Here is a 12,926-nt window from a genome sequence, read left to right on the forward strand (position 1 = left end):
CTTTAATCTGCTTTGAACTCACTGATGTGAATTTCTGTATAAATCTTTTGATATATAAATGTTTTAACCCAAAGCATTGGAGGAAAATCTTGGCAGGTCAGTAATTTTTATTACAAACATGTTTTACTTATTTACATGGACCCTTGAGTGACATAAGAATTGCTATGGGTCAGTCTCACATATCACAATACAGATAATAATAAGTGCTAGTGTAAGAATATATTACTTATTTTTAAAGATTTATTTTATCATTTATGTGAAAGAGTTACACAGAGAAAGAAGGAGAGGCAGAGAGAGAGAGAAGTCTTCCATCTGCTGGTTCACCCCCCAATTGGCCATAACAGCCAGAGCTGTGCCAATCCAAAGCCAGGAGCCTGAAGCTTCCTCAGGGTCTCCCACATAGGTGCAGGGGCCCAAGGACTTGGGCCATCTTCTACTGTTTTTCCAGGCCATAGCAGAGAGCTGGATTGAAAATGGAGCAGCTGGGACCCAAACCTCCGCCCACATGGGATACTGGCACTGCAGGTGGAGGCTTTACCCACTTTGCCACAGCACTGGCCCCAGGATATATTACTTATTTATTTTAATTTTTATAAGGAGAATATGACACATTAAGTTCTGTTACATTTTTTTTCTGAAACCAACAAGTATATCTACAATTGAAATAAGCAAAAAGATTAAATTTGCAATTTTCTCCTCACATATATCCATAAAATCTTTATTTCTCACTTTCAGAAGGGTAAGTATAAAAATGATTTCTTTGTGGAAAGTTGAATGTGATGAGAATGCTCTGTCATACCCCTGTCAGAATGACAAACCTTTCACTGCTGTGTTTAAAAGTGTTGCATTGTCTGAGGTCCTCAGTTGCAGACAACAGAAACCACTTAGGTGTTTTGGAAAAAGGTAGCTTACCCTGATGTGAGCGTGTGGCAGCCCTGGGTCACTAGGAGAGCCACTGTTTCTGTAGTGGTCAGGAGGGTGTTACCACGGCTGTTGAGTCAGACTTACGCTGCCTCTGCAATCCCAACCAAACGGATGCCAGATCCCACTGTTCCCACGAAACTGAGCCTCACATTCAGGCATGTCATACGATTGCTATAATGCAAGCCCCATCTGTAAAGACAAATGGGAAATGTAGTTCATCTCTCCAACTTCAGCTCTTAGGATGGCACTTACACGTCTCAGTTTGAGATTTCTGTTAAGTGAGCCACTCCACAATGCGAAATATGCCTCAAGAGCGGTGTTCTGTAATGATAGCGGAAAATACTTTGCTAATCAATCAAAAGTGTTTACTTTTCTCTTTGAATATTTTTCATATTCCCCAGCACATTCCCTTTCTACACTTTTATACTCAACATTTCCAAGTTTCTAGCCCTCTTTTAGTTGGTTTCTGCCCATGGGAATTCCCGCAGATTAAAAGTGGGGGCAAGCAAGTTTGGGGTCTTTATAACTTGTCTGCTCCCTAGAGGTGTGCTGTAGGATGCTTAAAACTCTTGTAGAAAGATGATTTTTTTAAAGATTTTGTTTATTTATTTGAGAGGTAGACCTATGGACAGAGAGAAGGAGAGACAGAGAGAAAAGTCTTCCATTTGCTGGTTCACTCCCCAAATAGCCACAATGGCCAGAGCTGGGCCAAGAGCTTCTTCTGGGTCTTCCATGCAGGTGCAGAGGCCAAATTACTTGGGCCATCCTCTACTGCTTTCCTGGGCCATTAGCAGAGTGCTAGATTGGAAGAAGGGCAGCTGGGACTCGAACTAGGGCCCGTATTGGATGCTGGCACCGCGGGTGGGGGCTTAGCCTCCCACGCCGTAGTGCTGGCCCCCAAAGAGGACTTTTGATCGCTTCTGTCAGATGATCCCTTTCATAGTAGTCCTCCCTCTCCAGGCTGTCTTGGACTGAGGAATTATACTCACAGAATCCCTGAGCTACGACTCAGCCCAGGGTGGTCTTCCTAACCCTGCCAGAATCTCTATAAATCATCTGATTTTTAAACTCCCCTCCATTAGTTCAATTCCTGCCAGGTCTCTGGTTCACAGATTCCTTTCAATACAACAATATCAACAACAGTAATTTTTATTACCAAGGCATGGTCCACTAAGTTCCAGCAACTTGTGCTCCACTGGATTAGGAATGATCTCAAAGGCCAGCCATTCTGGACCTGCCCTGCTGTGTTAGACAGGGGTTGAGCAAAGGAGCCATCAGTTTAGGGCCTACCCTCTGGCATGATGTTCAGTCCAGCAAGCACGTTACCAATGCATGGTCAAACTTTGATCCTTGCTCTGCTTTCGATGTTACACATTAAGCATAAATACGAGCTTTTGAAGATACCTATATAAATTATTGATGCAATTTCAAATGTGTCTCTCATGAATAATTAATAATTATAATTAATGGCATTCTTAGGCCTTGCATATTTTTCATGAATTCATTGCATCACATCTGAGAAAACACTGGAAACTATGATATTCTAAAGTCAGCACTGAAGAGTTTCAGCATCCTGCCTGAGTATGATTTGAAAAGTCTTTAAAATATTTTCTAGAAGGATTTATTCTTTCTTTATCAGGTTGTTTTTATTACCTCTAGGCACTATTATACATTGAGGAATGTTAGCCGATTTCGTTGACTTTTGTGGAATGATCAGACATTGAGACCAATTATATGAATATTTAAACCAATAAATACATATTATTAAACTTAAGCATGGAAATAAACTCACTTTCATTAAAAGTCAATGTTGAGGATCATTAGATAAAGAAAGACGATGAATGTATTAGAAGCATCCAACCAGTAAAATTATACGCGTAACAAACTTGCCTACGTATGTGATCATTTGCAGTAAGATCTAAAAGCTGAAGAAGGTGATGTGCCAGCTCTCCCTGGTAGCTAATGTACCCCAAAGAAAGCCGGCCCTGGACCAAATCACAATAAAGGAGGCACAGGGAGTGCCACACAGCTCTCTAAGCTCCAGTAAATCTCGGCTGCATGTCTGTTTGAGGCTCTGACGGCACCTGGAATGTTTACCTGAGACGGCTATAATGCTCTAGCAGCAGCCTTCACCTAACCTTTGGGCCTGAGTCCAACTACAAAATCAGCCACTAAGCTCCCTGACACGGGGCCAATTCAGCTGTCAAGGATAAAGGACAGTCCAAAAGGTGATGGGTTCTCTAGTTTCCTATAAACTATTCTGATGGAACGTTTTCCATGCCTTCCTGTGCAGTGCAAACCGGAAGCCCAGGCATTTTATTACTTCCCTTAAAAGAATCCTTATGCTATTAGCAAACCTCTGGCCCTGATCACAGATTGTAATACCTGGAGGTCTTATTTGGCTGGCTCTGGTATTTGGTTTTTGGATTAGAATTGGCTAGATGCTAACTAATCAATTCCTCAGAATATTTTATTGTTAATCATTAATCATGGACTCTTGTATGAGGGCTATTTTCAAGGAAAAAGAATTAAAAGATGTTTACTTTTGTGTAGAATTTTTGGAGTCTTTGCATGGTTTTTTCCGAACATGCATTCTCATCAATTTTTTGAAGATTTCTTATATTTCTGATTAAATTATTTCAAGTTGTATGTTAAAAAGATCCAGAGTGGGGCCAGCGCTGTGACATAGCAGGTGAAGCTGCTGCCTGCAATGTCAGCATCCCAAATGGGTGCTGCTTCGAGTCCTGACTGCTCCTCTTCAGATCGGCTCCCTGATATGGCCTGACAAAGCATCAGAGATGGCCCAAGTGGTTGGTCCCCTGCACTTTCACGGGAGACCTGGAAGAAGATACTGGCTCCTGGCTACAGATCAGCCCAGCTCCAGCCTTTGAGGCCATGTGGGGAGTGAACCAACAGGTGGAAGACATTTCTCTCTGTCCTTCCTTCTCCTTGTAACTCTGCCTCCCAAATAAACCAATAGAATCTTATAAAAAGAAAAGAAAAACTCATGGTGTCTGCATGTGGGTAAACTATAGACACTATAACAAAGTTTCACCTGTCCTAAAACTGATTGTGTTCCCCTGTAGTACCCCGTTCTTCCTCAGTCTATTCTTAATTGCCACTACTTGTGTGTGATTTATCTTTAGTTCCAATTGAATTCATCTCTGAACTTGAACTTCTGTAGCTATTTTCCCTACTAAGATCATGGTTCCCTTCGAAGTAAGCTGATGTGCGCTTCGCACAATGCCTGACACATTACAGGCTCTCGATAAACAGTTGTGTGGAACAAATGAAAGAGTTTTTAGAGGGACCAAGCACTATCGGGTGTGGTGAACCTATTTTGTGGAAGGGCAGTTTGCAAATTTATAAAATCATTCACAAGCAATACAGCATGATCAACTTAAAAATTAGCCTGCTGTAGATTTCTTGAATTTTGAGTCCTGCCTGCAGTTGCCCTGGTAGGGACAGACCAGATGCTTTTGTGGGCCTGAACAGCCTGCAGGCTGGAAGTTCCCCACCCCTGCTATAGTTCAGTCCTCAAGTCTATTAGCTAGGCTGGTAGTCTCCACAGTACTTTTGTAATTTTTGAATTTTATCTAATCAAAACAAGTTTTGAAACAATAAGCACATTTACATGACCTTTGTGATGGTACTAATGATATGAAATCTATGAAGCAAATCTCACCTAAAAGTTAGTATTATAAAAATGTAACAGATTTTTGTAAAACAAAGCCCATACAAAAAGAAAAAAACAGTTTCTCTGTATGGAATCACAAAATATTCAGGTCATTTTTATTGTTAGGAGATAAAAATATTTTCAAGAGAATGTGATATATTGTAAAGTTTCGGTTGCTCAATAGTTACGAAAAATAAGATTAAAAATAAATTTGATTCAACCTTGAAAATTATTCATGAACCCAGAGCTGCATGTGTCAAGTCATAAGGAGAAATTTTTGAGGAAAACTTTTGACACAAAGACACGGTTGACTCAAAAGCTTTGTGCTAGTTCTTGGTCTTTGCTGACTAAGAAATGAAATCGTCCTGGCAGACTGGACTGTAGCATTCCAACAGAGTCATTCTTTCTCATCAAAACTTCAATTTTCCATATCTACTTACTAGCAAGGGCAAGGAGCTCAAGTGCAAGATTTTGATATGCATTACAATTAAAAGATTCAACACTTTCTCTTTAGAATTAAGAACATAGACAATGATATAACCCTTGCAAAACTTATTTTGAAAAATATGTATCTAACCAGCTAACTTTAAAATAGAACATAAAATCTTATTTGTAAAAAGATATACAATATTACCCATGGAATGAAATAGTATGTATGTACTTTTATTTTTCATCAAGGTTACACATAAATTTTATTCTAAGAGACATTATCTTAAAAAGATTTGCAACTAAAAATACTCTTCAGTCTCACTCTGGATCCACATTTCCTGGAGGCAATCACTTGCAACTCCGCTACAATGAATGCATACATATTAATAAACAACTGTTTGTTTTTCCTTGATTTTTCAGTTTTAAATATTTTTGCACTGGCTTCCTTCTATACCACCTCCCTACAAAACATCTAAATATATCAAAATTCATGGGTTACAAATTTTACGATGTATTTGATTTTACTTGCTTAGTTTTCAACTAACATCTGTTTTTATTTTTTATTTATTGACAAATTAATTGTACATATTTATGGGATACAATGTAATATTTCAATACATGTATACATTTTAATGATCATATTATGATAATTAGTGTCCATTGCTTCATATATTCAAGGTTTCTTTGTAGTGTGAACATTCAGAAGTCTTCCTTCTAGCTATTTAGAAAAATACAGTATGTTCTTGTTAACTATTATTATCCTACTGTGTAATAGAACACCAATAGGATTGTCTTTACAATAAGGAAAGAAAGTACTTTTTAATTCAATAAAAGTAAACTTTCTGAGGTTTGATTTATCTTTTTGTTGTTGTTGTTGTTGAGAGAGTTAACTTTGGAGAAGAACCCAAGAATAGTGCATCTTTTGTGGGGACCTAGACATTACTATAGCTTATGAGACGTAGAAAATTTCCTCTACTTAATACATTAAAATGAGGTAAATTTTTGTCATCAAATTTTACTATTAATTCTCATAATCCAACTCTTTGAGGACAGAGGTCCTGCATGGGCAGTTAGTATACAGTGACTCCTGTTGTTAACTTAACAATTAACATTCTTATGTATGATGTCAGTGATCACCCGAGACTCTTGACATGAGCTGCCTAGGCTGTGGAAGCCTTTAGGATCCACTGACTCCCGTATTTAGACAAGGCCCAGGGCAAAGTGGAAGTTCTCTCCTCCCTTCTTTGATGACCACTTCTTTCCACTGGGGTCTCACCCACAGAGATCTTTCATGTAGGTCATTTTTTGCCACAGTGTCTTGGCTTTCCATGCCTGAAGTGCTCTCAATGGTTTTTCAGCCAGACCAGAATGCCTTTAGGGCTGATTCTGAGGTCAGAGTTAACATCTATTTTTAATTTGCTTCAGATTCACCAGAAAAGTTTTAAGTCTTCTTTCAATATAGTAAAGTCATAAGTTTTCCCCTCAAATATATATTTCTGAATTTTTTTTTTTTTGAAATACACTTCCTGCCACTGTCCTTCCTCTTGCTCCTATGTAGATTGTTTGCTGCCTAAGCTTGTCCATCTTGGAATTTGTCTTTGTCATTATCCCACTGCACATCTGTGACATTCTTGGAGTCCGTTTTAGACTCCACATTTCTTAAATATACTGCCATCCTTGTTTTGACTCCTTTTGTCTTGTAGTGTTGTATGCTCTGTAGCATTTTAGAATAAAGTGCTTCAGAGGTAAAATTTCTGAGATCTTGCATTTGAAGACCTCAATCTTTCAATCCAGTCTTTTGCTTATTTACAGAAATTGTGTTTCTATATTCTGGAAACTGGGATGGGAGTGGGAATGGTTCCCACCTTCTCTGGTCCTTGGTACTCCAGCCATGATTTCCTCCCTCCTCTCTGGGAAGGGATTCTTCTTCTACAATGTAGAAAAGGTGGAGATGTCTGGCTGAGTACAGAAATAAAAGGCAGGGGCTGGCGCTGTGGCGCAGCGGGTTCATGCCCTGGCCTGAAGCTCTGGCATCCCATATGGGCACCAGTTCAAGACCAGGCTGCTCCACTTCCAATCTAGCTCTTTGCTATGGCCTGGGAAAGCAGTAGAAGATGGCCCAAGGCCTTGAGCCCCTGCTCCTGTGTGGGAGACCCAGAAGAAGCTCATGACTCCTGGCTTCTGATCGGCGCAGCTCCAGCTGTTGTGGCCAATTGGGGAGTGAACCATCAAATGGAAGACACCTCTCTCTCTCTCTCTCTCTCTCTCTCTCTCTCTCTCTCTCTCTGCCTCTCCTCTCTCTGTGTAACTCTGACTCTCAAATAAATAAATAAATCTTTTTTAAAAAAAGGCACTGGAATCCACCTACCTCTTAAACAGAATTTTATTGTTTTGTCCTCAGTGCCACCCACACCTTGACTTTCGGAAGCTCCTGTTGTGCTGTAGTTTCAGGTGTAGCCGGGTTTTGCAGCACAAACAAGCTCCACTCTTTGCTCTTCACAGGCCACCCCTGTAACTCGAGGCTGACCTTTGGAGTTAACTGTTTTCTGCTCTGCTAAACCAATTACCTCGCAATATGCTTTCTAAGCTCTATTTTGTTGACTGTCTTCTACCCACTGTCTCTTCCACAGCTTCCGTAAATATGCAGGTCTCCCTTTAAAAAAAAGAAGTGTCCTTGTCTCTTTAGAGCTTCCCAAAGCATCTGTGCCTCTGTTTAATCTTCCATATTCATATTAAAGCCAGGCAGTACTATTGGACAAGTAAGTCTCTCTACATTCCACTAGGTCAATAATATTTACCTGTATTGCTATGCCAGGTTTTTAATTTTTTTTTAATTTCGAGGGGTTTAAATCATTTTTAATTTTCATCTTTATGCCAGATTTTTTGATGAAACCCTATTGTTGGCATTTAAGCTATTCTTTTTTTGTGATTAATATTTCATTAAACAGTCTTACATAAATGTATTTGAATCATTTACAAAACATTGACATAGGTATACTTATCTGACAAAATATTAATGCTAGTAGTGCTGCATGGTGTGTTCCTAGTTCTTTTGCTTCATCATTCAACTATTCCATAACCTACAGATTTTCAACAATGGGAGTATATATTCATATCTGTAATTTTAAATTTAAATTTTAAAGCAGAAAAAATATAGGCAGTACTGTTTTTGAGCTAATTTAAGTTCCTAAGTGGCAGACATGACTTTCACTGACTCATGATAAAGTCAGCTCAGTGCCAGGAGCGGGAGGCTATCAGATCTCTAATTGGCAATTTCCAGACTCTGACTGTTGCTGATGGAAGAAGCCTCTGCAACTTCAGAGTTCAAAGAGCTTTGTACTAAACAAATTCCACATAGACAGTGGCCATGAACCTTCATGATCACCATCTTTCTGGATTTGATTAGCTCAGAGAACAGTTTGCAAGAATCAATAGAATAAAAAGACCACATTCTATTGTGGCATCAGTGATGAAAGGTTCTAAGAAACTTTTTTGATTTGAAATGTGTTCACACACATGAATGCTAGGTTGTTTATGACACTTTTGTAAGATCAAGAAAAGCTACATTTAATTCTTTTGAAAATAGTGTTTAAAAACAGCTCAAAAATGTTCTTACATCAAGAGATTTGAAAGGTGAAAATCAACCGTTAAAACTTGTACACTCTCAAAATGATGAATATTTTAAAACTTAACTTGTTCTCACAAGAGTTGGCATCAGAGTTTCATTTCTATACAGGAGAGGCAATCTATACTGAGAATTTTTCTCACAACTGCCTTTGCCTGGACTTATGTGGCTTATTTTGTCTAAAAAGGAGTGTGGGGAATATGAGTGCAAATGGTGGCAGTAAAGTACCCCAGACTGACCTGGGAATTGCCAACAGCTATCTCCCTTAATTTTTTTTACCAAAACAACAAACAAACAAAAACATAGCAAAGCAATGATACAGAAAATATACATTATGGCAATTAATAAACATATATTTGTAATCATCTCACATATATAATATTGCTTTAGCATAGCATGTCTCTCCAAAGAATAGCCTTACTTCATCAAAAGCAAAAACAAAACTCTCCACACTCCTTGTTATCATAAATCATTTCCCATCAGTTCTCCTATACATTAATTTTAAAATAAAATCTATAACAAAGCATTGAATTTTTGGATTTTTTTATTCTACTTCCATGTAAAATTATTTTTTATTAATTTCCCAAAGAGTTTTTGAAACATGTCATGCTAATCTTATTATTTTATGTGTTCCTCATAGCCCATCGGTTCTTAGGGGTCACAAACATATTTATTTTTGTGTTCTTTGTGCTCAATCTATTGTCTATATCAAGATTCAAGAAAATATTTATTTTGCTTACCATTTATGAAGTCAAGTGTTACACATTGGCGCTCAGAAATCTGACAATTGGGATGGATTAAATGATTAATGATCATGAATTTCCCAATGCATCATTGTTCTTCCTAAGGCTAAGTACATAAAGAGATTGTCTGTACAGAGCAGCCTTTACTACAGGAGATATCAAAATTTTACATTTATAAGAAAACACAACTTTGGAATATATCTATGCAGTCAAATACTTAGCATTAGCAACTCTGAATGGACTAAAAGTCATAACAAATGCTAGAGAAAAAGAAAACAACATTAACTATAAACATATCCCCAAATGAGAAAAAAAAACCACATTTTTCTTCAATATAGAACATTTTTCGGCACTAGTCTCCAATTTTGCTTCCTGGTTTACAAAGTAGCTTAGAAATTCACAATGGGAGTTTGTTTTGAAGTCTGTGTGACTGGTTTCCCACTTGGGGAATTCATTCCTCATCCATTTGTCCACAGCTATAACTAGAAGATAAAAACTTCAGGACAGTGAATGTGTCTGTAGCAGATTCAAAACTGCCTCTCATCCATTGGTACGCAACACATAAATAACAAAGGAGACATCAAAAAGTTCGTTCTTTTTCACTTCTTTGAAATATCTCTTCCACTGAAAGAAATGATTTGCAATGATTATCTACTCAACAGCACTGAAAGCTGTGAGAATGTGATTATGATTTACCTCCTGGAATTTCAGTGTTCCCCTGAGAAAAAGGATCTTTTGGGATTTCATGATATTTTTTTCTTTATGATAACTGATTCTTGATCCCTCAGTTATTTAATGTGCCTATATAAAGGGAGCTGAGCATCTCAAGAACATTCTGAGTTTATTGTCACAGAAACCAGACTTGGGCAAACTTTCCTTTTGAAGAACTTGGTGGTTTTAGCACCTAGAGACAAACTAAAGTTTTTCAAGGAAAGTGGAAGAGCAAGATAAACCGAAATGCATTAAGGCATACATATATATATATATATATATATATATATATAATTTTTAAAGATTTATTTATTTGAAAGTCAGAGTTACACACAGAGAGAGGGAGAGGCAGAGAGAGAGAAGGAGAGGGGGGAGAGAGAGAGGTCTTCAATCCACTGGTTCACTCTCCAATTGTCCATAACGACTGGAGCTGGGCCGATCCAAAGCCAGGAGCCAGGAGCTTCTTCCGGGTTCCCGTGAAGGAACAGGGGCCCAAGGATTTGGGCTGTCTTCTACTGCATTCCTAGGACATAGCACAGAGCTGGATAGGAAGTGGAGCAGCCAGGAAATGAACCAGCATCCATATGGGATGCCAGCACTGTAGGCAGTGGCTTACTCGCTATGCCACAGTGCCAGCCATGACATATGTTTTTAATACTTTAAATTCTTACTCAACTAAATCTGTTTTTCTTTCAGTGTTTGGCACTTTATTTTCAGCTGCCCTTGATGTTGTTGTCTTGAGATCGATGCATGGACTAATGCTTACAGCCAACTTTGAACTGTTACCAAATTAACTCAGATATGGTTGACACATCAGAAAAGAATTGCTAACTTATAAATTCAGAAAATAAGTGCAGAACTCACCATTGTCATATAATTATGTTTCCCCCTACTCTCTGAATTTAATAAAAATTCATTAGTCATTAAAATATCAGATTTTGTCCCATCCTCTTTTTTTAATCCAAGGTACGATGAATTTTGTGTGTTTGTATGCGTGTGTGTCCTGTAGTATACATGTAATGACAGAAAACCATTCTCATGTTATTTGGTTGTCAAACTATTGAAATTGGACTGAAGTCCACAGGGATTGTGAAAGTTTTCCTCTGACTTTTCATATTCCATTTCCTTAGAACCAAGGCATTTTCTAGAGGAAACATCATAATTTTGGGTTACTATTTTCTTACACTAGTTGACCTAGTAATGCCATTCTCATGTCCCTAAGGTAGAGAACAAAATCTACAAGTGTGATTGCTTCATAACTCACCCTCCACTCAAAACATATAGGCTTAGAATACGAATGTCTTTTAAAAAAGAATTTGCCTAGCTTTGGTACATTTCTCTTGACTTGAGAATGGAAGTTCATCACAGTATCCTACTTTTTTTTTTTGTTTAAAGCTACAAGTAGTAATTAAGAAATATTGATAACTACACCAGCTCTTACATCATTAGTGGGCATCATTTGGAATTGCATATATTTGAATATTTTTATTCTATTTAAATTAGGGATGGGTTCTTTGTGTAGCAGTTAAGGAGCTGCTTAGGGTTCTACATCTCATACCCGAGAACCTGGGTGGAAGTCCCAGATATGCTCCCAGATCCCGCTTCCTGCGAATGCTCACCCTGGGTGGAAGCAGATGATGGCTCACGGAGAGGGGCTCCTCCCACCCACATGGGGAAACCTGGATTGAGTTCCTGACTCCTGGTTTCACCCTGTCCCAGCCACAGCTATTGTAGGTGTTTGGAGAATAAACCAGAGCATCGACGGTCTCTCTCTCCATTCCTTTCTCTCTCTCTTTCCCCACCTTTACAACAAATAAAACAAATCATTTTAATCATCAATTTATGTTCCAAGTGACTTTTACTATGCACTGGAATGAAAAAAGACTATAAAGACAGGCAAATCTATATTTATAATTATTTCCTCCTAATTAGCTCATTTTCAATCGCTTCTTTCGAAGATTAATCAAAGATCTAGGTTTCTTTTAATAGATATTTTTATGCTTTTGAAGACATTTTGAAATAACTATTAGTCTGAGACATTTGAAGTACAAAATTTTTGATATTTCCTCAGAAGAAAATGCTAAAAATCTACCTTAATATTGGTAAAAATGTAAATGATAAAATTAATTATTATATTAGTTTATGTTTATGTTTTATCACTTTAATTTTGAAATTCATCATTTGTAGCTTCTCATTAAATATTTGATTTAAAAATCATGTAACAAAGCTGAAAAATGAAACATTGTGGCATGAATCTTGATAACTTCCTTGCCAGTCAGCATAGTAAACAATTGACATATTTAAAGCTCCAGTTACAAGCCTCCTGGATGATATTTTCCATCAATTCTTTTTTTTTTTTTTTTTTTTTTTTTTTTGGACAGGCAGAGTTAGTGAGAGAGAGAGAGAGAGAGAGAGAAAGGTCTTCCTTCCATTGCTTCAACCCCTAAATGGCCGCTACGGCTGGTGCACTGCGCTGATCTGAAGCCAGGATCCAGGTGCTTCCTCCTGGTCTCCCATGCGGGTGCAGGGCCCAAGCACTTGGGACATCCTCCACTGCCTTCCCGGGCCACAGCAGAGAGCTGGCCTGGAAGAGGAGCAACCGGGACAGGATCGGTGCCCCGACCGGGACTGGAACCTGGGGTGCCGGCACCATAGGCGGAAGATTAGCCAAGTGAGCCGCGGCACCGGCCCACCAATTCTCTTTTTAAAAACATTCATTCAATTATTTATTTTAAAGACAGGATTACAGAGGAATAGGGTGATACAAAGAAGAGAAAGAGCTTTCAGCCATTGGTTCACTCTCCAGTTGCCTGCAGGA

General features: G+C 38.3%; 1 protein-coding gene and 1 long non-coding RNA gene across 5 annotated transcripts in view; one reads left to right on the forward strand and one right to left on the reverse strand.

The window, feature by feature from the left end:
- LOC133764316 (uncharacterized) overlaps nucleotides 1–7,523 on the reverse strand; it is a 92,966-nt gene extending 85,443 nt beyond the window's left edge. For all 4 annotated transcript variants that reach the window (XR_009866442.1, XR_009866440.1, XR_009866441.1 and 1 more), the window contains exons 1-2: nucleotides 7,398–7,523; nucleotides 913–1,113 (exon numbers count right to left, since the gene is read on the reverse strand). This is a non-coding gene — a long non-coding RNA (uncharacterized LOC133764316). The remainder of the gene's footprint in view (nucleotides 1–912; nucleotides 1,114–7,397) is intronic.
- The window catches only part of CNTNAP2 (contactin associated protein 2), a 1,725,059-nt gene that overhangs the window by 219,543 nt on the left and 1,492,590 nt on the right, over nucleotides 1–12,926 (forward strand). The gene's annotated exons all lie outside the window — the stretch shown is intronic.

The sequence above is a fragment of the Lepus europaeus genome, chromosome 1, assembly GCF_033115175.1.
Source record: "Lepus europaeus isolate LE1 chromosome 1, mLepTim1.pri, whole genome shotgun sequence".
Taxonomy (NCBI): domain Eukaryota; kingdom Metazoa; phylum Chordata; class Mammalia; order Lagomorpha; family Leporidae; genus Lepus; species Lepus europaeus.